Genomic DNA, 26,978 nt, shown 5'->3' with positions numbered 1-26,978 from the left:
CTTTGTGCAATATACAAATGCAAGGTGGGCATTAAGAGACTAAGAGGTACTAACCGGGGAAATACTTGGTAGACAGAGCATGCAAATTATGCCCAGTGTGCACCTAGTTTTGAAAGTTACATTGGAATTTTGGGTCCAGACAAAAAGTGTCATGGCTATGTTTTAGTGGGTGATTGAATGAACATAAAATATACACAGGGTTGGCTTCATCAGGGTAATAGTATTAAAGTGCCTTTGCACTCACATGTACTGTTGGCGAGATTCGAAGCAGAAATTGTGGCATTTATAACATGTTGGACAGAGAAACGCATTATGAGGGACTGCCTTATGGTTGAACATGACTATTACTGAGAATAGGTTAGGGCTCATAGGATATAGCAGAGAGGTATGCCCACTGACCTTTGAGTTGTCTAGTCTCAGTTTGAATCCTGACGCAGCTATAAACTGTCATCCTGGTGTTTCACATGCACAACAAGGTGTGTGCTGTTCATCGGAAGGACATTAAGCTGGAGAACCTGTTTACAAGTACACTTAAAGATGAATTGGGGCTGTTTAATAAATAGCAGCAGTAGTAGTAGTAGTAGTCGTAGTAGTAGTAGTAGTAGTAGTAGTAACTTTCTAAAGAGAAGGTTTGAGAATTCTGCAAACTGATGGTCACTTGAATGTATTGGTTTGTAGCAGACAATGCAGGTATTCAATGCCATTCGAATTTGGGGCACAAAAATAAGTTGCTAAAATAATTTTTTCAATTGAATTTTGTCTTTGTTCATTTATGATGAGTTTTTCGACAATGAGAAATGTGCTGGAAAAACAAATCTATCTTTAAAAGTAAAGAACTTCATTGCCTTTCAACACTTGGAATGTGACCAAAACCTATAATAAATGTCACGTATCTCTTTACTCACGATGGAAAATTACAACATACAGATTCTAACTTTCACAGAACAAGATGTTAGGATGAAAGTCTTATGATTTCTAAAGTCTACAATTTTCGTCATCGTCTCCGTAACAGTCTTTTCCATTGGGATGGGTCGATTGTGAATCACAAAAAAAGGCAGGAGCAAATGATGTTTCACCGAAATGGACTCCAGACTTAATTAATAGCGCGGAGTCAAATATCAGGCTCAGTGTCTCATAGAGAATGCTCATCCGGTAGAGATCGGAATAAAAAAGTGGCAGCGGCTCCCTTGGGCTGCCTTCCGGTCCCAGTACATCCAAAGTGAGGTGTGTCTCATCTCCATCGCTGTTGACAACTGGGCCGCCTTTGCCCGAGGTCATGGGAAATGTCAAGGGCCTCATGAAACATTAATCCGTGTCTATACGACTGCAACCCCATTGACCACCGCATAGATTTTCACAAGTTTACATCAACAACAGTCCTGAACAACACGTATTCTTCGTTCATTACTTCGTCAGTAAGACAAAAGAGTTCTTGGTAAACTTGTGGATAGCAGGAGGTAGAGCGGTGTGAGGAGGTAGGAAAAGGTGTAGTGGTTGAGGGAGGGGTATGAGGAGTGGTGATGATGGTAATGGTAATGCAAAACAGAAATTTAAAACATAAAAAAACCCATACTTAAAGTCAAAGGATGCTATGACCTCAAGGGTGCTGAAAACACAAAAACTCCTTCCTGGCAATGGTATAAAAATTCAAGGGTAGAAATACAACTATAAGTAGACAGAAGAATTTAGAAAACAAAGCCAGAAGAAGAAATGAAAAAAAGAGAATAAGGCCAGCAAAGTTAAATGTGTTTGACAGGCTACATATATAGGTATAACGAGTGGATAACATCTGCACAATGAAGGACCAAGGAGCTCGACCTCAAAAAGGCAGTACAGGTACATGTGATGATCAAGTGGATTTGCAAAAATAATAAAAATATTAATTATCATCAATGATAATAGGTAATGTACATCTGTTTTTTGGACAGGGCACAAGCACACGAGACAAAACTGTCTGATGCAAATCGAATACGATGAACCAGGCTATCTTTACAAGCGAGAAGCATCACGACAACAAAGGTAGCAAAACACAAATTGCTTTACTGACACAGAAGAAAGAAGAAGCTTTGGAAGAAAGCGATGTAGTAATTGGAAAACGAAGTTCAGGTACTAATAAAGGTATGAGACAAATACTTGAAAAACAGACTAAGATGCAACCGATATGAATATATTCCAACAACTCTTGCATATTCAGCAATGGCCAGGAGTGGATTCCTCTTATTACAGGCGATTAGAGTCCACCTGCATAACGAAGAGCCTCCCCCATCCCTTGTTGAGGGCCATTTGGCCTACTTGCCATGCGTGCATAGTGCGTCTTGATGAGATAGTCAGAGGAGGAATTAATTTGTTCAGGGTGCCGGAAATACCTACTCTTATTTGAAATATACTGTGGGATCTTTAAGGCCTAAAAACGAATCATGGCAGACAGGATACCCAAGTTATTGTCGATGCAACAGTCAACATGCCTTATGATAAAACCATTACGACATTACGACTGTGAATCACCATTACGACAGTTTATATCGACACAGCAGTGAGTCCGAGACTTGACTGTCTGAAGTCCCAATTAAGTCCTCAAATTCAAAGTAGATCTTACGTAGTCATCCCTGACAGTTCATGGGTTAGTGCAAGTTGTGTACACTTGCTGTGCTGCGCATGTTCTTGGAATCAAAGCACACTTTCATGCCATGGCAATCGCTGTGTGAAGGCAAACCTTGCCTGTTGAAACTTAAAATGGTCTGCAAGCTTTATGCTTGATAATCCTGCTCCATTTCCATCCTCTGGTTCACACATCATGTTAAACTTTCATGAAAATTATGAACTATGACCGTTAGCCAATTGATTTAAACATATTTCTTTCTTTTTTTCTTCTTTCTAAATAAAGCTGTCATTGACCTTTTTGTATGAAATATGTCCAATTGGTAGCATAGTAGTGAGTACTGTGTACACTATCAGCCCCAATGTCAGCTGCACCGACGAGAATTGCAAAGTTTTTCAACCTGAGACAAAGTGAAGCGTCTTGTTTGATCTGCCTTGTGCTCGACGTGTGGGTTGTCTGAGTCGCTGTAATTGAAACTGTTGGTTTCACTCCCTGCTGTTGCAGACAAAAGGCAAGAACAGCACACACGTGGAGTGGCGTGTATGCTGCCTGGGGAAAGGTGAGTATATATTTGGTGTGCAATATAGCAATGACACCTGTGCTTGTAACACCTTGCAAGCCTGAATGGAAACAGACACGGAGTTCACGATCAGTTTCACTCACACGGTGCATGGAAAGATAGAATGACAGAGTCAGGTTGCTCAATAATAGATCTTTCATTCTAATAAGAGCTCATTGTCTCCATGAGAAATGTGTGCAATCATTTGGTGAGGAAATGAAAAAGAAAACAACGTCGTGGGCACTTATTGGGGAACCATATATTGCTTAGGAACCTCAGATGCAAAATGATAATGCTTACTCAACAGAGATGGATCGACACCGACATGGCTCAACTTATAGCATTTAGATGTTGCATTGAGCCAGTGTTCAAAGCAGACCATGCAGATTGGTAACTCTGAACTTTGGTGTCCGGCAAACCTTCGGCTTTGCGCCCCGACCCCATTCTACGTCCTAGTGAATGTTAAATATAACCTGACCCTTTCGTCAGTACCATATGTTCAGAAGATGAACTAATTTTCCCGAGAATGCGACCAACTTGGTTGCATTTTGAGCTCACCTGGACTTTAGTCCAGTGAGCTTATGCAATCGAGCAGTGTCCGTCGGCGAGTCAGTGAGTCCGTAAACACTTCAGTCATTATCGCTTTAACCAAACATGTGATTTTGATGAAACTTGGCCACAAGCTTCACATCTGATGTCTCGCGAAGGTTTATTGACCACATCAAAATCTGCGCTAATTATGGGGATCTATGGGGGGCATGCGTTTCTGTATCCATCATCCACCCCATGCATCCTCTATTGTCCCTCATTCCTTCCCACACCCATTGCTTGTCCAAGTCTCCCTCTATCTTGGCTTTTAACTCTGCTGTGGATGATTGCTCCCTCTCTCTACTCATCCTTTTTGTCCTGTTACGTCCTGATCTCTTCAGTTCACTTCCTCTTCCACAATCATCGACTATGTATACAAAAAAAACAAGAAGTGCAAAGGTCAGAAGGTCTAAATGGGTCTAAAGGGTGTAATTTTAGGACTAAAACTGGTCTATGGGTCTAAAGGGTGTTAAAAGGTCTGAAAGGTGTGAAGGTCTGAAGGGTAAAAAGGGGTCTGAAGGAGATTATAGAGTCTAAAGGGTCTCAAAAAAAAATCTAAAAAGGGTCTGAAGGTTATAAAGGGGTCAAAATATCTAAAAGGTATGTTCCAATTGTACGTAATTAATGGATATAATTCATAGATGTAGTTGCAGTCCAATAATACACAATTAATGGAATACTCCCGTTGCAATGAAACATAATTAATAGATGTATTATTTACATTTCATAAGTATGTAATTAATGGACATATTCACATTCCAATATTACATAATTAATAGATGACTGCACTCACATTCCTTTGACATGAAAAGACGAAGTACTTCAATTTCATTAGTATGTAATGAATAGACGTACTCACATTGATTGCGTTAGTACATAATTAATGGACATACTCACATTCCAATAGTACATAATTAATGGACGTACTGTAATCAGGTTCTAATGGTACATAATAAAAAGACGTAATCACGTTCCTAGAGTACGTAATTAATAGACGTACTCACGTACCATCATTACCATGTACCGTTGTTGCAGAACAAAATGGCCACCCCATCAGTTGCAACATGCAAAACCAAAGTTGGAATATCTTCTCTAAAAAGTTACTTTGGCTACATATGAGAACCAACTTGGTTTGTTCAGCTGATTGTCTCGGCAGGGATCACATTTCAATTCTCCAGACCATGGCAAAAGCAAAAAAAGGCAAAAAGAAACAAGATTGGTCAAACCCAGCAAATCTTCTTCTATAGAGCAATTCTATAAAGTTTGTACCACAACTTTGAAAACCAGTGGTAGAACATCTATACATATTTATGAAAAAGTAAAGAAGCAAGTAAAAACAAGCCGGGAGGCAACGATGGTTCACGGGCATTATTGAGGAAGCCCTACCGTAAAAACCTATCTCTTCTGTCAAAATTGACCAAATCAAATCGGATTTTTTATATGTTGTACTTATGGACATTATGCACAGCTTCAGGAAATTAAGTTGCGAGAAAAAAAAAGTTCAAATGGGCGTGGCTCAGCCCACAAGGGGCGTGGGACGCCCCTCATACCAAAAGACACAACGAGACCATGATATCTAGCTTGTGTCCAAGTTTCATCAAGATCGCATCAAACGTCATGGAGCTGTGCTCTGGAGAGAGTCACAAACAGACAGACACACACAACGAAAATAGTGGTCACTGCTGGCGCCCGCGAACCAAAAATAGTGGTCCATACTGGTGCCCGCAAACCCAAAAAACATTTTTAAAAATGCAAAAGGATGTAGGGATGTTCCTCCAAAAAGTATGTAAACAAAGTAGGGATGCTCACAAGAAACGATCATCTGAAACCATCCCTACATCTCTCTTTGAATAATGATTGTCCCTAGAAAAGTAATTGTTGACTAGCCGGGAGGTGACGATGGTTTGCGGGCATTATTGAACAATGCCATGATAGGTACAATTGAGTGAGTGGAAGCTTTTGAGGAAGCCCTACCGTAAAAACCTATCTCTTCCGTCAAAATTGACCAAATCAAATCGGATTTTTTATATGTTGTACTTCTGGACATTATGCACAGCTTCGTGGAAATGAAATTGCGAGAAAAAAAAATTGAGAAAAAAAGATATAAAAGTCCAAGTGGGCGTGGCTCCATGCACAAGGGGCGCGGGATGCCCCTCATACAAAAGACACAACTAGACCATGATATCTAGCTTGTGTCCAAGTTTCATCAAAATCGCATCAAACGTCACGGAGCTATGCTCTGGAGAGAGTCACAAACAGACAGACAAGCCGGTTGGCGGCGATGGGTCACCGAGCATGGAAACTATAAGATATAGAGCAAAATGGATGTCATATAGCGGATAGAGAATCACCTTAAGATTATGCATATCAAATCTCATCCAGTTCCATCTACTGATAACTACTCGGTATCCATTTGAATGAAAAGTACCGAAAATGCAGTTTGAAATCGGAAATCCCCAAAGTTCGAGGGGGTGCTGTGGGTGAATAAAGATCTAAATCGAAAATCTGGCTCGATCGTTTGTGCACAATGTATTCCAGATGATTGGTGTGAATTTTCATGACCATCCGACCATAACCCTAGGAGGAGTAGCATTTGGCACGAAGGCACCTCCAGCTCTCACATATTATCGATTTTTGCACTTATTGACCTTTGACCCCTGACATAAGCGAAATCAGTCAATATGTCCTGAGGAAAAGTTGTAGTACTCATAGAGTACCATGAACCTGCAAAGTTTCATTCGTATCGATGCACTCACCTGGTCGCTAGGGGGCCTTCAATCTTCGCCAATTTTCACGCATACCATAATTGTAGGGGGCGCAACGGGTAAAGTATGGAATACATTTGATAGAGCATCACCTGTAGATCATTCGCGCCAAATTTCATAACCCTACGTGGGATAATGGCTTTCGGAATTGATTTCGTGTGAACGGTACCGATTTTGAAGGTTTTTCGGTTGTTGCTAGGGAATCAAAGCATCCCTAGCAACCATCACAATTTCAAAAGCACTCGGTCATAAGATGTAGCTTGGTCAAAATCCGAGTTTGGTCAAAATCTGCCCATGTTTACTACCAATTATGCTGATGACAAACATCCAAACAAACAATTACTGACAATAAGGGTCACCTATTTTGGCGACCCAACAGACAGACACAACGAAAATAGTGGTCACTGCTGGTGCCCACAAACCAATTTATAATGAACTAACAGGAGTACACAGCATTGCCCGGTATTATTTCTGTGGGGGCCGAAAACACTTTGTTACACCCATGAAGGAATGGGGTCATTGATCATTCAATATGACCTTTCACGTAGCTACAATGGCTTAGACACAATAGAGCGACTTTAAAATGGCCCGTCATGGTCACCTGTCCAACTTACAATCCCGTGAGATTTTCAGAAACTCCGTGGGATTGCAACTGTCAAGTGATCATGATAATGAGACCCTAAACCAAGAGATTGCAAAATCACTTCGCACAGAGAGAAATGAACTGTACCCTTCAGGGTGGTCACAAAGTCAAAAAATCCCCACCCCTTCACCCCCAATCATCATCTGTCCTGGTACATTTCATGTACTGTATTTATTTATGTTCATGTTAATACTTTGGTTTTTATGCCAATAAAAGTTTTGTGTATTCATTGTTTACATTTATACCTCTTGTGTGTTCATTATATATATTTATCAGGTTCTGCGGAGGGGGTATAACGGGACTTTGTAAACACCCTGTAGATTACTGGGTAAGAGGCATTGCAAAAGTGTTACCTTAGAAGTGGAATTAGATGTGGCAGTACACTGAGGGATGGGCTTGGATGAGCGCAATGCGGAAATTCCCCTGTAAGCTGGATGAGAATCACCTGACCACAGGTGATGCTCTACCCCTTCACAGATTTCTCGCTCATATGCCTCCTTTTCCACGCTCAGCACACGTACAGTTTTATGCCTCAACTCCCTGAACAGCTCAGCTCTGCTATTAAGGCTCCCCCTGTGACTGGTCAATGGTATTCAGTGTCCCTTGAGAGACAAAATTATTCTTCTCCCTACAGTGAGTTCCAAGACATCCACCGTCAACATCAAGGATGGTGGTCTTGAAGGCACTCAACCCTTCAGGATTCCCCAAGGCACCTAGACATCCCAAATCTCCACTCAGCCTGTTCGCAAACTCCTCAGCTACCCTCTCATCCTTGAGCTTGCCAACTTCCTGCCTCGGCTGGGATGGTACTATTCTCCCAGAATTAAGCTCCAACTTCAGAGTTGCTTCCACAAGTCTGTGGTCCTTTCCACTGTCTTTTAAAATAGTGAGTTTCCTGTTTAGAATGATTCTGTCGATAGACAGACAAAGTGAACCAATTGCTTAACCCCGCTTTTGGGTTTGTGCACGGGGTAATTCGTCTTTCTCTGTTATTTGGTTCAAAGGTGCAGGTTTCTTGCTGCCAAAGCAGTCTCATGGCATGAGCCGGCAGCATGGCCAAGAGGTACGCACACTCGCCTCTGAGCTGTTTAGTTAAGCCTGGGTTTGAAGTCTGTCCCAGCTATAGACTGGAGCTGCATCCCCCAGCCAGAAGATGCAATTTGCAGTCATGTACTGCACACGAAAGAAGTCACGTGGCAAGCAAGGATTTTACTGCATTGTTTGTGTTTGCCTTCCCAGTGGTAGTCAGAGCAGGCATTTGTAGTTCGTTCAAGTGTGAGCGCAAGCTCATCCACACTTCGCAAAAGACATCGTGGGATCTTCATTGTACAAGAACTTATGATGCTAGCGGCAGGACCCCAAAATTAGACAATTGTATGAATTAATTAGGTCTTAAGTATAAAAGATAAGCTGAAGCCCATGGGTTACATGACATCATGAATTTATTACCTCTCTTCGGAGGAACCTCAACACAAGAGGTGCCAGCCATTATGCCTATAAATCCTGCACAATGGTTGCTAACCAATGGTTGTGTCCATACTCTATCCTTTTTAAATGCCAGGTGTCAAGCAAGGAAGCAGCACATACATTTTTAAGTCTTTGGTGTGACTCAGCTGGGGGAGGGGGTCAAACCACTGACCTCCCACATTCACGTCACATGCTCTAACCATTACACCACAGATTCTGCTTACTTGGTGACAACTGCAGAACCCTCAAGCATTTGGAGGTTGAATGGCAAATCCTCCCTCGTTTAGTTCACCTGTGTGTGTTTAACTCCTGTGACTTTTCAATTCAGTGTGTGTAGTTGAGTCGTGCACACGTTAAAGATGCTTTGTTACTTTTGGGTAAGAGTAGAAATTTGCTCGAATACCATAGATTAATTTTCTTATTTATATTCTGTTGTTCTACCCGATGGCAGATCTAGTACTGCCAAAGCAGTTTATTGACAGGTTATACTGGGTGATTTGCCATTACCCTCCCAGCAGTAGTTAAGGCAGCAATTTGGAATTTGGCCAGGGTACCAAGACACCGCGGGATATTTAACATCCACCAAGTAATGATGGCATATGGGACATCATGTCCGTGCAATGGACGACACACATTGATGAATCACCCTGCCTGTGAAACAGTTAATAGCTGGGTCAGGATTCGAACCCAGGCTAGACAGCTGAGAAGCCAGTGTGCATACCTCTAAGCCATCATATCAACCTGGATTAATATAACAAAGATTATATTAAAATACCCCCACCAAATTAGTGGTAGAGGTGTGACTTGAATATGAGATGTGGATGGGACTCCAAATGGCACATGAAAAATCAAAACAAGAACCATAACAACACCAACCAGAGGACCTTCATAAAGAAGGATAATATATGAAGTTAAGGCAAACATTGCTTCATTCTGGAGTAATATTTTACAAATGCCACACAGTCGTTAATAAAATATGAACAAAGGAAACACGAAATTTATTTAGTATGACCTTCATTGTTAAATATCAAATCAAACGTGGGCCTTTGAATAACAACAAAAAAAAAATCTCATTTAAAAGTCCACGATGGGTATAGCATGACCCTAACGTGCAAATCTCCCGCAATGCAACGCAAGCTGGAGAGGTCTTGGCAGCTTTAATCGCACCCTTTGTTGAGCTGGTCGACAACTTCTCACTTAGCATGATTAACTACCCGCTTAAGTGTGATTAAAAAGGGGGATCTGCCCTAAATCAGCACAATCATGCCTCACACTGGCTCATGCCTAATGGGTCAAGGGCCCGGTATTTAATCGGTCTCACCCGATTGTCCCAACCGCACGGCGAGTGATGGAGTGGCTCCTGCTGCCATCTTTCAACCGCACCAACTCGATATAGTGAGGCGCATTACTTGCCGTGTCTCAATTGATGTATTGATGGCGAGGCACAAGAAAGCTTTTGTCTCCAAATATAAATGAACAAACAGTGGCTGTGGGGCACTCAAGATATGTCATGGCGACTCTTCCCATAAACGCTCTTGACCCAATCACCTTCGCCAACATCAAAGCCACCTTCAAATGGCAGGTCGTAGACTTGGGGATGTGAGGATGATATAGTCCAAAACTGAGAAAGGCCTGGGACTCCTCTTCATGGTCGGTTTGAACTTTTACTAGGTTCCAAAGTCAATCTCACACTATGATTTCTGGTTATTGTTGCAAAAGTCAAAAAATGTTCTCTTCCCAGTGATAGGCCCTGGGTCGAGGGCATTTTATGCTTGTGTTGTATTTACATATCATTACCTATATTAATCTATAAATTAAGTTACACTATCATCATCATCATCATCTAATAGGTAAAGCTCTTTCTAAACACTGACGAACTGACCATCCAGCCATCGAGACCATACTCTGTGCAGAGCGTTGGTGCCACTGAAGCAGTTTCCTTGGCTCTTGCACACAATCCTGAACAGGTCACCACTCCGACACAGGATACCAGCAAGCTGGTACTCATTTTGCCGACCTCAGAAAGATGACAGGCAGTCAACCTCACCTGGTATTAATTCAACAGCCAAGTGGGATTTCAACTCAGGATCCGAGGATCCCAAGCCCACCACCCTAACCATAAAGCCAACACCAAGCATATACTAACTGACTCACTGACTGATATTAAAGACCGGTACTTTCTGGGTGATGTAAAAAGCTGAAATTTTGTGTGCCGATGGACACCGAAGCCGATTCACCCCAAAAATTCACAGAATCGTCGGACAAGTTACATAAACGAAAATATAAATAAATGAAAAACAATCAATGAAAAAAATGCAGGTGAGCGAACCGAGACAACGGGGAAGCACGATAATTTTGTGTGCCGACAGATATTGAAGCTGATACACCGGGGTAAATCACAGAACCGTCGGAAAGCATCGGTAAATGAAAATATAAATAAGTGAAAAAAAAGAAGAAAATAAATGAATGAAAAATCAAATGCAGGTGAGCGACTCGAGACAATGGGGGAGAACGGTTCGTATACTTATACAATGTGTAAGCACACCCTGCTCGTAATATGTTTCACAGCTCAGATTGCATTCCAATGAACATATTGAGGGGCATGTTGATAGACCGAGTATGGTTCCAGTAAATCAAAGTGATTAGCCACGTATTCAACGAACCGGGGGGGGGGGGGGACACCTCACTTGGGACGCTGATGGATTTGAAAGTAGGTTGCACCAGAGAGATAAATAAACAGTAAATCCTTAACCACCCAAACCCATAGTTGCCATAAGTATCAATGGAAGATAAAAGAGAGAAACGTACAATGGGTAGCATAGGAGAAGAGCCTTATTTTGTAGTATGCAGTTGGGATGTAGGATGATAGGGGTGGGTGAGGTGTGGGGTGTAGGTGGAGGTGAGGGAAGTGGGGAGGGAGTGTGTGGGTAGACGCAGACAAAAAAAATTCCACCATATTTGCTTAATAACAAATATACAGTACAATGAGACTGCACATTCTACTCATCGTTTGGCAAGGTCAGGTCAGGTCAGGTATGGGAGCATGCGCCGGAGCAGCGCGTCGCTGCGGCCACTTTCCGCCGGTACTCCAGGGGCCTCCGTCTAGCCATCCCCCAGGCAGATGCCTGGCCAATCCCCATCTCCTTGAGATGTCGATCAACCTGCTGCAACCACGAGGCACGTGGTCGGCACATTGACCTCCTCCACTCACGAGACTTCCTTGCTGAGAGAATCTGGTGAGCAGGATCAGCGTCAGGAAAATGAGCCACATGTCCATACAGCCGCAGCTGACGCTCACAAACTATGCAGGTAACAAATCTCATTTGAGTCTATCTCAGCAATCCCTTGTTGGACACAAAGTCTGACCAGCGATAGCCAAGGATTCTCCGAAGAGACCTGGTGCCAAAGGAATTAAGTCTCCATCTCAGATCCTTGGTCAGAGTCCAAGTCTCACATCCATAGATTTAGACTGGAAGCACCAAGGACCTGAAGACTCAGACTTTCGTCATCCCGCACAGGTACCGGCAGCGCCACACCCCATTATCCAGTGAATCCATGACTCCCCAGGCCCTACCCAGATGTCTATTGACCTCTGGCTCACAGCCAGCAGAGACGAATATCACTGCCAAGTTAAGTGAATCTCTCCACGACCTCAACATCCTCTACAATAGGTCCACTCTACAAACATACTCTACAATAGGTTTGGCAAGGTCTACAATATTGCAGTTATTATGCTGGGTCAAATGTCTTGCAAAAGATACTGTGGGATCTTTTCCATAGACACGATTTCACATGGGAAAGCCAGATAAACATCCCTCGTGAAAGACCGTGTGGGGGACGATGTCGTGTGCCTTGCCATCACTGCAATGGCGGTTTTAGCCGTATTCAACTCCAATGGCAATCGGACCGTGGTCCCTATTTGGAGATGACCTCGCTTCATCATTTGTATTTATAATGATACTAGCAGGATATGCATACACATTATGTTTTGCTTACATATAAATTAAGTTACATTAGCATCGTCATCATCTAATATATAAAGCTCTTTCTAACCAGACTAACTGACTGATATTAAAGATCGGTACCTTCTGGTGATGTAGAAAGCTTACACATTGTGTAAGCATACGAACTGTCCTTTCCCATTGTCTCGGGTCGCTCACCTGCATTTGATTTTTCATTCATATATATTTTCATTTACGGATGCTTTCCGATGGTTCTGTGATTTATGCTGGTGTATCGGCTTTGATTTCCATTGGCACACAAAATTTCAGCTTTCTACAACACCCGGAAGGTACTGAACTTTAATATCAGTCAGTGAGTGAGTCATTATCAGTGTTAAGAAAGAGCTTCATATATTAGATACACAACGTAACTGATCATTATTTTCTGCACCTCCAACATCATTCATCATGGGTGCTCAGAGCTATGTAATAGTCGATGATATCATTATGATAAAGATTCCAATGCAGCCTATCAATAATTAAAAACAACTATATTGAGCACGCACGTGGAGCATGTAAAATTTAGTGCCCAATCACCATCTCATGCCAACACTCTCTCATGAGAGAGACAGAGACAGAGACAGAGACAGAGACAGAGACAGAGACAGAGACAGAGACAGACACCACCACTTTCTCCAGGTTCAGAACTATTTGATGGTTCAAATTTTACATTCGGCCAATGTTATCATATATAACTGCAGCCAGGCCAGGGGATAACATCATTTATTGTGTGATAAGCCATGAAAAATTAAGATTCATAACTTTTACTTTCTTTGGCATTAAATATTTAATCAGAAGATTATTGTCTGTCTGTTATTCTCCTTTAACCCTATGTGGCTCCACTCACTTGCTCATCACACGAGATTTTCTTGCACTCTTGGGATAGACAAAATGTCATTGTGTATTCCTCACATGCTGGATAATTGATCTGCTGGCTGACAAACTACACAAAAAAGTATTTTCATGAAGTTATCTCATATGCTTGTGTTGTGATGGAAATATCATTACTCGAACAGTCTGACTATGCCTCTCCAACCGAGACAATTGGAATTATCCAACAAGAATCATCAACACACAACACCTGCGTCAGGTTGAAAATGGACTAAAGTCCAAAACAAATGCTTATATTTTCGGATGTTTTTTTTCTTAATCTCTGATTTGTGATCATCAATTATAATCTGTTGCCTCGAAACTTAATACCTGACATCCGATGCCAAATACCTGATATACTTGATTCCTGATATCCTGTGTCTGATATATTTGATGCCTCACATCTGATGTCTGATAACTAGTTGCCAAATTGCTAATACAGTATATTATGCTTGATCAACTTGATGCCCAACACCTGATATGATGCCAGGTACTCAATATACCTGATATATGATGCTTAGTCGATGAAACTGTGGTCCAGCCATGTCCAGATCTTTTGTTTTAACTGATTCCCATTTTGAATGGTCAATATTTTATCAAGGAGACAGTCAGATTTGTTTTGCGCTGAAAATCAGATTTGTTTAACGCTTTTGGACCTTTATGTATCAACCTTTTCAAAGCCTGTTATCCAGCACTATACCTCAACATTTGAAATCTATATTAATAATGGAGCTCAAGTTCGTTTTTAGCTCACGGGATGGCGAGTCATCCGTCCATCTGTCCATCCATCCATCCACAAATACTTTCAACTTCTCTGTAACTACACATAGGATTTGATAAAACTTTACCACAACGTTCATCACCATGTATGTACGGACCAAAGTTGGTTCATGGCATTAAAAAAATTGGGGTCTCGGGTGTAAGGAGGGGGGTTGCCCCCAAAATGTGTATTTGCTTTCTTCTCAGAAACCATTCACACAATTTTGATGAAACTTGATTACAACCTTTATCACCCGTGATGTCCCAAGGTTTGTTCATGGCAATAAAAAAATCCATAGTTATTTACTTTCTTCTCCATTATATATTTTTTCTCGGTCATACATGCCTACCCGTGGTTCCCTGGTTATATTTGCATATCTGCTGTATTATAAAATCTGTATTGGGACAACATTACCAAACTTGATATAACCCCTCTCAAAGTCCTGTATGTAATTCCAGCTTGGTGGTGGAGTGGGTGAATTCTCATTGCATTACTTTCACTCGTTTGGGTTCGATTCCCGATTAATTTGGGTTTGATTTGTGAAAAAATAAGTGAAATTGATCAAGTGATAAAATAAATGAAAAAAAAAATGACAAAAAAAAGTGAGCGACCCTGAGACAATGGGGAAGCAAGGTAATTTTGTGTGTCGATGGACATCGAAACCGATATCACAGGAAAAATCACAGAACCATTGGAAAGAATCTGTAAATGAAAATATAAACAAATGAAAATAAATATATTAAAAAATCAAATGCAGGTGAGCAGCCCGAGACAATGGGGAAGTTCATATGCTTACACAGTGTGTAAGCATACCCCACGAGTATCGTTATAAACACAAACAATGAAGTGAGGTCATCTCCAAATAGGGACAACGGTCCGATTGCCCTTGGAGTTTGGATACGACGAAAACCGCCATTTTAGAGACGGCAGGATCTTTCAGGGTCTCCATCGTCCCCTGCATGGTCTTTCAGGAGGGATGTTTATCTGGCTTTCCCATGTGAAATCATGTCTCAGTAAAAGATCCCACAGTATCTTTTGCAAGACATTTGACGCAGCACAAAAACTACAATATTGTAGACCTTGCCAAACTAATTTGGGTTTGATTGGCTGCTCAATGGAAATTTCCACAACCTGAACCAGTACATGGTGACCAGTCCAGGATTGTTTCTTAGTCACAGAAAAATGTTCATGACTTGTCATGAGCAACTCAGCACTGTGTCAAGAGTATGGATCTCCACCATCATCAAGCTATGTGTGCAATTTGTTTCCCGCAATGCAAAGCAGGAGGTGCTTTATAAAGGAACCTTGTGATTGTGACATTTTGAGGAAAGTTACACTCTCAGATTTTCTACAACAGTATAATGAGGATCCTTACATCTATCAGCATGACAACACACCTTGCTAAATCCAAGTGTTCTGGGATCTCTGGAACACCGCCTTGGGCCAAAGTGAACAAATGGCAATCCACCAATAAACCTGCACTTGCTGGGGATGAGAAATGGCACAATAATACACCTGACACCTTCCAACATTTGGTGCCAAGTGCTGGTGACAGTGACAATCTGTAAGAAATCAAATATCGGTTGTTAATGAATAACTCTGCACGTTTCCTCAATGCCCCAAAACTTTTGGTAATGTCGTCTTTCGAGAGGCATTTTAAACGAGCGAAGAGTGTTGGAGTTCAAATTCAATAATTACTTCCATAATGAATACATGGATATGAAATAATGCTACACGGTGAGTATTTGTGTTACCATGGTGATCAAAGGATTGAGACACAATCAATCATTATATCCATTATTTACATGTTATTGGGGTAACGCCATTGGGCAAAACGAAAAAAATATCATGCAAGGAAAATCGTTAATTATATTGTAATGTGAGTTTTTTTTGTTTTATTCTCTAGAAAAAAATATTAATGGAGTCTTGTGGGGTTGTGACAATCAATTTTAATAGACTGCAAAGGGTCATGATCTACAAAGATTGTATGGAACTATAAGGCACACAAAGCAGTGCAAGTAGAAGGAACAGCCATTTTCACGTGAATTACCAATCGCAGCAGTTTTGGTTGCATTTGATGTGCCCGTTAGCCTGATGGGATGGTGCAGAGGTAGCACACTTGCCTTCAAGCTGTCTCGTCTGGTTTGATTGTCGACACGACTACAAACTACCAGAATGGTCCTTCATGGGCAGGGTGTTGCATCGCAAAGTTCGCTGTCCCTCGGATGGATGCTAAGCCAGGTGTAGCTATCATTAAGTTAGAAATTCCTGCCATGACTACAGCTGGGACTACAGGTGAGCTGCTTTGGCAAGAGTATGACGGAGATAGAAATAGATATATCGAGAGACAGATGGACATGCCGTTGGAAATGTAACCTATAAGCAGACAGTTCACCGATAAGTATGATGTGCCACATCTGTACAAGGCGATACGACTGAAACTCGGGCACAGACAAACACGGTCGTAAATGTGCTCCAGGGATGCAGTAAGTAAAACTTACAGAAGATAAATCATTGTGTAAACCCTCGTTTTCTATCACCTGCAAGCCCCATAAAAACCAACCACAAAACCCACCTTGCCTATTTGAGAAGAGGTAGGTCTACACTCGAAATGAGCATCCAACGAATCACTGCAACACAATTAAAGTGCAATGTGAGAGATTGTGCTCAAAGTGGTCAAAGTGACAGATGTTTTAAGAAATTTTTGTTACAAGGCAATAATCTTTTGCAGGTAAAAATGTGCATCATAATTTGAGTGATACACAAAAGTTTTCCATTAAATAACAAAATTACAATGGTGGAAATGTACAAATCGAAGGCCGGTGTAACACTGACGTTTTCATTTTCGTCACCACGACCCCTTTCCTCAATACCCATGCTGTCTGCACTGGGGAGATGCAAGTTTTATTCTTCTTCGCTCTACTTTTGAAGTCTTTATGATGCTTTCCAGATTAAATGCGGGACCTGAGTTCAATCCTTGATGATGTCTGATGAGATGACAATTACTGTATTCTTTATGATGGATCCCGTATCTCACGATGGCTTTTGTAAGTGGACCTGTGTTTGGGTCAATATCGTGGATAAATTTACAATTTTTACAAGTGTATTGTGCTTATTATTATGAACATTATTATTATTATTGGGCTGGCAGGATCGCCTCTGAGCTGTCCAAGCCGAGGTTAGAATCTTGACCCAGCTATAAACCGTCACCCTGATGATGGCCAAACTGCGATCCCTCACCAATTGATGAATCGCAGCTAAACGGGGCGTCCCTTCTGCTGGCATTAGTTGGTGGACGTTAAAGACCCCACGGTGTCCTTCGCGAAGAGTAGTTGAGCTATGTTCGCCGGCATCCTGAACAAATTACAAAATTCCTACATCGGCTACCATGGTGAAGGCAAAGGCAAATCACCCAGTGCAATCCTTGCCATAGGGTTGCTTTGGTAGCACCGATTCTGCCTCCAGGTAGAACACCATAAAAATAACCGTACCTATTATTATTCATTGGCAACATATATCATAGGTATATTCTTTAGTGGATTGCCTTTGAGCTTTCTCATCTGAGTTCGATTCCCAACCCGACTCTAAACTGTAAACCTAGTATTTTAGAAGTAAGGCATTGCGTAAATGAGTATGCCATCCTTCCCTCGCTCGGATCAGATGTTAAGCTGGGTACCCATTACCCATCTGCCAACATTAGTTGCGAGTGGATGTTGACGACCCTATGGGTCTTTCACCAAGAGTAGGCCATTGTGTGCTGATTTCAATGGCCAAGTTCCTGACATGTATGCTTCCATTGGGAAGGCAATGGCAAACCACCCCAGTGTCACCCTTGACAGGAGAGTGCTTCAGATGATTAAACACACTGGAAAAGGTTTGGACTTAATCAGTCATAATCACCATTATTATATCACTTCCACCACCGAAGGTGAAGGAGGTTATGTTTTCACCAATGTCTACTTGTTTGTTTGACTGTGTACAGGATATCTCAAAAAGTTGTGGACAGATTTGGATGAATTTTTTTGGACAGGTAGTGTGTGACAATGACGAACTGATTAAATTTTGATGAAGATCCAGATCCGGATCCGACTACAATAATTTTTTAAGTGATTCTTCACCGCTGAGATATAGGGCCAAAAACGATATATATCTAGCACGATATCTTTAAAAAGTTGTGGACGGATTCGGATGAAACTGGTGGACAGGTTGGGTGTGTGCCAAGGAAGAATTGATTCGATTTTGGTGAAGATTCGAATCCAGATCTGGATACGAGAATTATTTAATTTCTAAAGTGATTCTTCGCCTTTGAGAGAGAGAGGGCCAAAAACGATATAGTAATGTATCGCATGATATCTCAAAAATGTATTGTGCCCGATATGTTCTCGTGGATCAGGCATTACGTGGCGGAAGTATGCGCTCCACCGAGTGCCCTTCTGGTTTATTTATATTATTGATATTGATCTTGCCAGAGGGAGTAAGTATGGCCGTCAATCATTTCTGAGAATTTTTAAGAGCTGAGAATTGATCCTGGACTGCTCATTACTTCATCACGGTTACTCTACGTCGAATACCCCACAAATATCATTGTCAAATATGGGTGTCCACAATGCATTCCTTTGATGGTGTCACAATTTATTCTGCATTGGTGCTGCAAGGCATGCAAATGTTGAGATTATTTTACAGAAGTTTGAGAACAATCATTCGTGTCTGTTTCATCGCAAAGATGCCCATTTTAAAAGCCCCTCTTTCTGGATAGACGAAGAAGACATGGGGATTTGGAGCTTAATGTAGTGGTTCTAAGGGTAACATTTATTATTCCACAACAGCAGGACCCCTTGGTAATACTACTTGAAGAAATAGAAAACATCCAAAACTTCATGGAAGGAGCATAAAAACACTAACAACCACAGCCACAGCAACAACAAGTAAGTGTTTTAAAATAATTCAGTGTTATGTCCCTTGCGATAACATTGAAGTTGTGAAGGTGCTGGATGAGGAAAGTGATCTTCCTGAAGCTTTGCTTCCTGAACTTGGCACTTACAAGAAAGCAAATCTTGAAGTTTGTTTTGTTGAGCCAATATTGGAACAATCTCAAGAAATATGTGTTGAGGAAGAGTTGTAGCAACTGTAACTTCCTGTTGGTCGAGCAAGAGGCTCATCTTGAACCAAACCAAAGTGAATCAAATGCAAGCTTTGAAGAGAAAATGCCCACATTTGGTATGAATGTAGAGGATTCTAGTGATGAAGATGATGCTCAGCATTTTTCATTGGATGAACTTGCAGTTGCTGATGTACCCCGGGAATTCTTTCCAGATGTCAGTCCTATGGATTCATCAGCAAGGGATATTGAGGAGAAACAGCTGGTTGAATTGCATGATAGTAGATGACAAATGGGGTTTCTGGGACTAACATTCAAATGAATGGGGAAAAAGGGAAAAACTTTCTGACTCAAGCCCCAAAAGCCCAAAATAGGAGACTGATTTTCTCCCATGGATAGAATACAAATATAATAAGATAGAATACACGTAATAATTATTGGTTGTATAGTGATTTAATTCTGTATAAAACAACAAATAATGAATTGGGATAAGGATCTCACCTGTCATCTTGTGAAAATGATTGATCCGCAAGGTCGGAGAAATTATCTGCACAATCCATTCTCTAAATAAAACACACTCGGCACGCAAGTTGGTTTAAATAAGCAACTTGATGACGTAATGGGAGATTTCACAATGTTTTTTTAGGGTGTGACCCACATAGGAAATGACTTCGGAATTTTTTTGGCTTGGTTTGGGTGAGGCAGCTTGGCTGATTCCAGACTGACTCATTTTAACACCAAAATGAAACAGCTTGCTTTGAATGATTTTGAGAAAAACCTACGTTTAAAAGCTGTTTTTGCTTACTTTTAGCTCAACTTTGTTCTGTTAGTGTTCTGATGATTTAAGATATAACCATGAGACATGGGCACAGAATACTTCCTCATTTTCACAGCACGATTGTGCTTTTAAAGGCACTTCCCCATTTTACAGAACGAAAGGAGGGATCATGAACTTCCCTTTCTTTCCTGCTTGAAGAGATAAAGTGAATATACTCGATGGAAATGAATGTTATAAGAAAATTAAGTTATTCCCTAAAGTAGAACATGAGCAAATATTCGTTGGTTCGCTCTTTGAGTGGAATGAAAATATGAAAGGGAAGAAGTGTTTTAATCAGTGTCTCAATCTTTTATAGTCTCAATTTTACATTTGCTTTTATGGGCGGGAAGGGGATAGGTGGGGAGAAATGTACATGTATATTGTTGCGAATTCGCGCCCGCCGGCGTGCGAACGGCCACGTGATTCGAATCGCGGCACGTCGCCCACCGGACGGACAATTCTGTCAAGACCCTCTCGGACTAACGCTGAGAACGAGTCACGGGTGGGCCTTTCGGCCTCACCACGATCGTGCCAATCGGCCACCCCCGTGGGATAGGGTTGTTCGCCAAACTCAACCTACCTAAGTACCCACGCGGATGGTAAACCGGGCGATTGCACCTCGCCGCAGGTCGACTCTGGACACGGGCCGCTTAAGCGGTCCGTTCCATGCTATCGGGATAACCGAGCGGTGTTATCGTCGGCCTCGTCGGTTCCGATTAATTATCGGGCATATTAAGCCCACGACGAACCCGTTACATGAAGCAAGATGGAGATTCAACAAAGGGAAGGACGCAGCGAAACGGGGAACAAGTTCACACAAGCACTTTATTCACACAGACACAGAGCACACATATACAGCCAAACAGAATCAGAAATGCACATATTTCAATTTAAAACAACAACAACAATGCAGAGCTACGACCGAATACGCGAACACACGGCAACACTTAAAACAATACTACTTGACGGACGGCGCCACCCAGACATTTACACCAAACCACAAAAGAAAATGGAAATGCGACTTCCCTGATCGCGTCGAGTCCTCCTTTTGCGACCACAACTCCGAGCCCCTCCAGCGTGGTCCACGAGCTTGTGCCGCATGTCGCTCGTGTGGTCCACTCGACGGTACGGACGGGGTTTTGGGGAAACGGACGGGGTTTGTTCGGCGCTGTTTTCCGCGCTCGCGCACGGGGTCCCAGGGCTTGCGCGAGGATCAAAGAAGCAAGGCAGGAACAACAAGCTCGCGACTCGAACCAGAAGACGACCATGAACCAGAAGACCAACATGAAGACTAACCCTCGACCAACCACCCCTCAAGGTCCGTCCTGTCTGCCTTTTGTAGCGCGGGGCTCCGCCCTTCGCTACGCCCCGTTTTCGGCCTTGCCTCCCTTTGAGCTTCTTGGAGAAGCCTCTCGAAGGGGGGCGTGACCTCTCGCTCCCCCTCCACCCCGCGCCGTGCGGGGGCCGGGGCCGTCAGTCTTGGCTCAGAGCCAGGGAATTATTCCCCCAAAGTCAGACCCCTCCTTTACATGACCTTTGACCCTGCTCGGATCACACCTCCCCCACACCGAGCGCGGAGAATTTTGACGGGAGAAACAGGCAGGAAAACCCCTGAGCATCGTTGTTGGTTTTTGTTTGTTCCCGGAGATCGTAACCGCACAGGGCCTACTGAATTGCGAGTGGCGAAGATGTGGTAGCGTTGATGGTGGAGGTGGCATGGTTGTAGTGTGGTTGGCGCTGTGGTGGGATGGCGTGGTTGTTGAGATGCTGTTTGTTTGAAATAAAAGATAGAACAGAAAAAATGGCTAACTCAAAGCGTCGCAGCCCAGATGGATCACATAAATTCCCTCTATACAACGGGTTTGGGCTAACTACACTACTTACAGAGATACCTCACCTACAGGACCTGAATGGTGGTTTGCGAATTTCCACATCCGTAACAATATTATATATATATATATATATATATATATATATATATATATATATATATATATATATATATATATATATATACATATATATACATATACATATACATATGTATATATACATATACATACACATATATATATATATATATATATATATATATATATATATATATATATATATATATATATATATATTACATACATACATATACTGTAGATACACATATGTACATTCATATATGCACACACACACATATATATATATATATATATATATATATATATATATATATATATATATATATATATATATATATATATATCTTCTTCTTTCGGCTGCCCCCGTTAGGGGTCGCCACAGCGGATCAACCATCTCCATTTCGCTCTATCATCCACATCTTCCATTGACACTCTAACCGCCCGCATGTCTACCCTCACCACATCCATGAACCTCTTCTTTGGCCTTCCTCTTCTCCTCCTGCCTGGCGGCTCCATCCTCAGCATCCTTAGGTATATATACATAAATATATACATATATATACATATACATATACATATATATATATATATATATATATATACATATACATATATATATATATATATATATATATATATATACATATATATATATATATATATATATATATATATATATATATATATATATATATATATATACAGTGGAAAATCGATATAACGCTCACCGGTGGGGTCCAAAGCGACAAGGGCGTTATAAATGATACAGCGCTATACTGATGCAGTGAAAAATATTTTATATTACATACAAACCAAAGCCAAAACACGTGGACATGTACATCCACCATCTTGGATTGTTGGGGTTGATGACGAAGCGGTCAAGTTATTTTCTTTTCTTTTTTTTAAACAAGAAATAACACAGGAATTGAATGCATATAGAATGTATTTTATCTTTTTATGTACAATCGAACATTACTTACAAAATAAAAAATACAAAATGTACATTATCACGTAAATCGGTAAAATATTTTACGCTTCCTTAATCACAAAACGGATACGGAATTTATTTCTTGAAGAATTCGGTGATCTTGGTTGGTTTCATGGATGCTCTTGAGAGTCTTCGGGTGTCAACCAGAAGGATTTTAACCGGGTGTATCTTCAAACGAAGATTGGGGCATTCCTGCTCATCCAAGGACTCCAACCAACGAAGACCATAAAGGAAAGACTGTTCAGCTTTGGAGTGGAGAGGCTGGAGGAGAGGTTCAACTGGTGCCTCTTCTTCTTCCGACTCCTCTCGGGTTTCCTCTTCCTCTCCAGTTGACAGCTGTTATTCTCTGAGCAGTTCTTCAGCGAGGTCTCTTTCTTCTTGATCAACCCAGGCCTGGAGAGCATCAAGAGCTGATGTGCCAGGGGCGAGGTTGAGGGCCGTGATGGCAGACCTGCCCACCTCCTCCTTTGATAACCCATTGACGTCTTCTTCATTATCAGACTTGGGAGGACCTAGGCCTTTCCTCCAGCAGTTAATGATGGTGTCCTTGGTGACCTTCTCCCAGGCTGGCCCTGCAAACTCCATCGTCTTCTTAACGTCCATGGCCTTGAGGAAGACGGTCATCTCTTTCTGCTCCCTGGCCATAGCTTCGCATAATTGATCTTTGTAGAATAGCTTGAAACAGTTGATGACCCCCTGGTCCAAAGGCTGGATCTTGCTGGTGGTGTTCTTGGGCATAAAGGAAGCGAAGATCTTCCCATCCTTGGACTTTAAGATGTCTCCTGATGGATGAGATGGGCGTTGTCAATGAGGATAGCTTTCTCTTCTTGCCCAAGCTTTCTCAGGTGCTTCCGCACAGCAGGGCAGAACCTCTGGAAGAACCAGTCCTTGAAATAGGCTCCTGTCATCCAAGCCTTCTTGGTGTTGGTGTAAATGCAGGGAAGGAGGGATCTGTTGACATGGTGTAGACACCTGGGGTTTAGTGACTTCCCTATGACCAACGGGGTCATCTTCAGAGACCCTGACCTGTTGGCACAGAGAAGGAGGCTGACTTTGTCATTTGGCTTCTTGTGTCCAGTCTTTCTTGATGGGTTGTCATCCAGGTCCATAGTTCTGTCTGGAGGGGTCTTGTCGTACAGACCAGTTTCATCTGCATTGAAAACCTGGTCTTCTGTGAAGTTGTTGTCTTCGATTAGTTCATTGAAGACAGAGAGGTAGTTCTTGGTAGATTCAAGGTCTGCAGACTTGGCCTCTCCATGTTGTTGGTTCATGTGGACCCAATGTCGATCCTGCCAGCGTTGCAGCCACCTCCTGGTTAAGCTGTAGTCAGCATCTTCACCTCTCTCTTCCTTGTGAAGATCCTTGTTGATCTTCTTGGCCTGATGAAGGAGGATGGTGCCTGAGATGGGTATGTCAAGCTCTCTAGACTTGCAGAACCAATTGAATAGTTCCTGGTCCAACTCCTGATCCCTCCCAAGCTTGACCCTCTTCCTCTTCATCCCTTCATTGGAGTTGACAGTGACGATGAAGCTCTTGATGTTCTCTTCATCCTTCAACCATCCTCTTAGAGTTGAACCAGCGATGCCTGTATCCTTGCTGATGGTCGCTTGAGTTTCACCATTCCGTATCCGTTTAATTATGTGCAGCTTCTCCTCTATGGAATAACTCTTCCGCTTCGGCATGGCGGCGCTGAACTGAACAGAGCAAACAAAACTAACAAATTTGAAGATTTCTCAGCTGGTAGGTGATGAAGATGTCGAAGAACTTGTACAGGAGATGTAACGGGAGCTTAGATTTAAGTTGTTGACAACTCTTCCGAAAGGATGTGGGCGGTAGAGCACGTGAACATTAGTGAATCTTGTACAGTACTGTACTGTACTTACGTTGTGCACTGTTGAGTATGGTGTTAGAAAGGAACATGAACGCGAGTTACAGGAGATACGGATGCTATGATGATTTGAATTGAATTGATTTTGTTCATCTCGGCTTAGCCATTTATACGGGAAAGGTGCGAGAAGATGACAGCTCGTGAGTATTTTCACACCAGATGTCAACTCAACACAGGGCGATGACAGCTTGAATATTTTTCACCACTTAGCGCTATTTTGGACTAACTTTGTCTCTATTTTCTCACTTTTTTGCCTTTAAACATGAAATAGTAGTATTTTTGGGGGTCCAAGGTGTATGAGCGTTATAACGCTTAGCGTTATATCGATTTTCCACTGTGTGTGTGTGTGTGTGTGTGTGTGTGTGTGTGTGTGTGTGTGTGTGTGTGTGTGTGTGTGTGTGTGTGTGTGTGTGTGTGTGTGTGTGTGTGTGTGTGTGTGTGTGTGTGTGTGTGTGTGTGTGTGTGTGTGTGTATATATTGTTACGGTTGTGGAAATTCACAGAAGACCATTCAGGTTCCCCAGAAATCAGTTATTTTGATAAGTATGTGTTTCAGGTAAGATTCCCCTACCGATGTATAATGGGTCTTGTTCATGTGCCGGGCTGTGAATCTTTGAGGTAGCCTTTATTCTTTTCTGTCTTTTATTTTCAACAACATCTCAACAACGCCATCAACTCCACAACACCGCCATCTTCTAGACAGCGCCATTAACATTGCGATACCATCATGCCCTCCTCAGCAACAGTGGCAAAATGCCATTGACATGAACACGCTGCGCCGCTTTGGAGGCCAGATTCCACCCTCCATGTGCAAACAAGCTGCAAAGAAGCTGATTTGCATATTCGGATCAAGATGAGGTCTGCCTTTTTTTTTGTATACCTTGTCGAGGCTCGTATGAGAGCGAGCACACAACGCACATCAAGGGGGGCATGAGACAGGAGGGGAGGGAGTGGGAAGGACAAAATAGTTGGGAACAGAGACATTTGGAGATCTGTGGAAGGGAGAGGGATGTGACGGAGAAGATGGGGAATAGAAGATGGACATTACAGGGACTTTCAGGAAGGAGGTGGGCTTGGGTGGATTATCGGGGGTAGAAAAAATCGAGGATTTGGATGGGGGGTGATAAGAAGTGGTGGTGAACAGCTGTTTTGAAGGCCTGAAGGGAAGAATGGGAATGAATAGAGTGAGGGAGTTTATTCCAAAGGTGGGGAAAAAGAGGAATGAAAGAGTGAAGGTGAGCAGTGATTCGTGATTTTGGTAGTTTTACCAGAAGGGGGTTGTTGGCGGAATTGAGCGCCCTGCGGAAATGTGGTGGGGACAAATCGCAGAGAGAGCAGGGGGGCGAGGCTGGAGAGGAGACGGTAGAAGACAGAAAGACCACCGACCAACCTGCAGTGATTGAGTGAGAGGCCCAAAGACTCAGCCTCATTGCGGGAGATGGCAATGATCCGAAATGCCTTGGTTTCTACAGCGTGAAGCCGAGAAAGGTGGGAGGCAGGAGCACCAGCCCAGAGGGGAGAGCAGTACTCCATCAGGCTGTGGACAAAAGCTTTGTAAGTGGTCAGGAGCTCAGGTGGGCCAAGGAAGGACCTTGCACGATGGAGGATTCAGTCGGCGACTGGCTTTGGAGGCGAGGTTTGAAATGTGGCTTTCCCAGGAAAGGTCATGGCAGATCGTGAGACCCAGAAGCTTGAAAGAAAGGACTTCTTCCAGAGGATTGTTGAGAAAGTGGATGGGGGGGGGTTATAAACGGTCCTTTCGAAGAGACATAGTGAGAGTGTGAGATTTGTCCGGATTGAAAGACATGTTCCACGTGTTGGACCAGTTTGTGATTTTATCCAGATCAGCAGTGAGCGAAGAAGCTGCTGCTTGCCGCTCTGAGGGATGACTGATGGTACGGCAGAGGGTGGAGTCATCAGCAAAGAGATATAGAGGATTTTCCAGAGAGTCGGAGAGATCATTGATGAAAACCAGAAAAAGAACAGGGCCCAGAACGCTACCTTGAGGAACTCCAGCCTGGAC

At 42.4% G+C, this 26,978-nt stretch overlaps 1 long non-coding RNA gene across 2 annotated transcripts in view; it reads right to left on the bottom strand.

Moving 5' to 3' along the window:
• Positions 1–1,911: 1,911 nt before the first annotated feature.
• LOC147022039 (uncharacterized) overlaps positions 1,912–26,978 on the bottom strand; it is a 51,643-nt gene continuing 26,576 nt past the window's right edge. Inside the window, exons 2-5 of one of the 2 annotated variants that reach the window (XR_015061049.1) lie at positions 16,828–16,882; positions 15,650–15,814; positions 4,755–4,918; positions 1,912–3,219 (exon numbers count right to left, since the gene is read on the bottom strand). This is a non-coding gene — a long non-coding RNA (uncharacterized LOC147022039). The remainder of the gene's footprint in view (positions 3,220–4,754; positions 4,919–15,649; positions 15,815–16,827; positions 16,883–26,978) is intronic. The other variant, XR_015061050.1, reaches the window with a different exon arrangement.

Source organism: Eptatretus burgeri, chromosome 8, assembly GCF_056783735.1.
Source record: "Eptatretus burgeri isolate ZD-2024b chromosome 8, Ebu_testis_v1, whole genome shotgun sequence".
In the NCBI taxonomy this organism is placed as follows: Eukaryota; Metazoa; Chordata; class Myxini; order Myxiniformes; family Myxinidae; genus Eptatretus; species Eptatretus burgeri.
The sequence above is the reverse complement of the archived record's forward strand: the minus strand, read 5'-3'. Positions and strand labels throughout refer to the sequence as shown.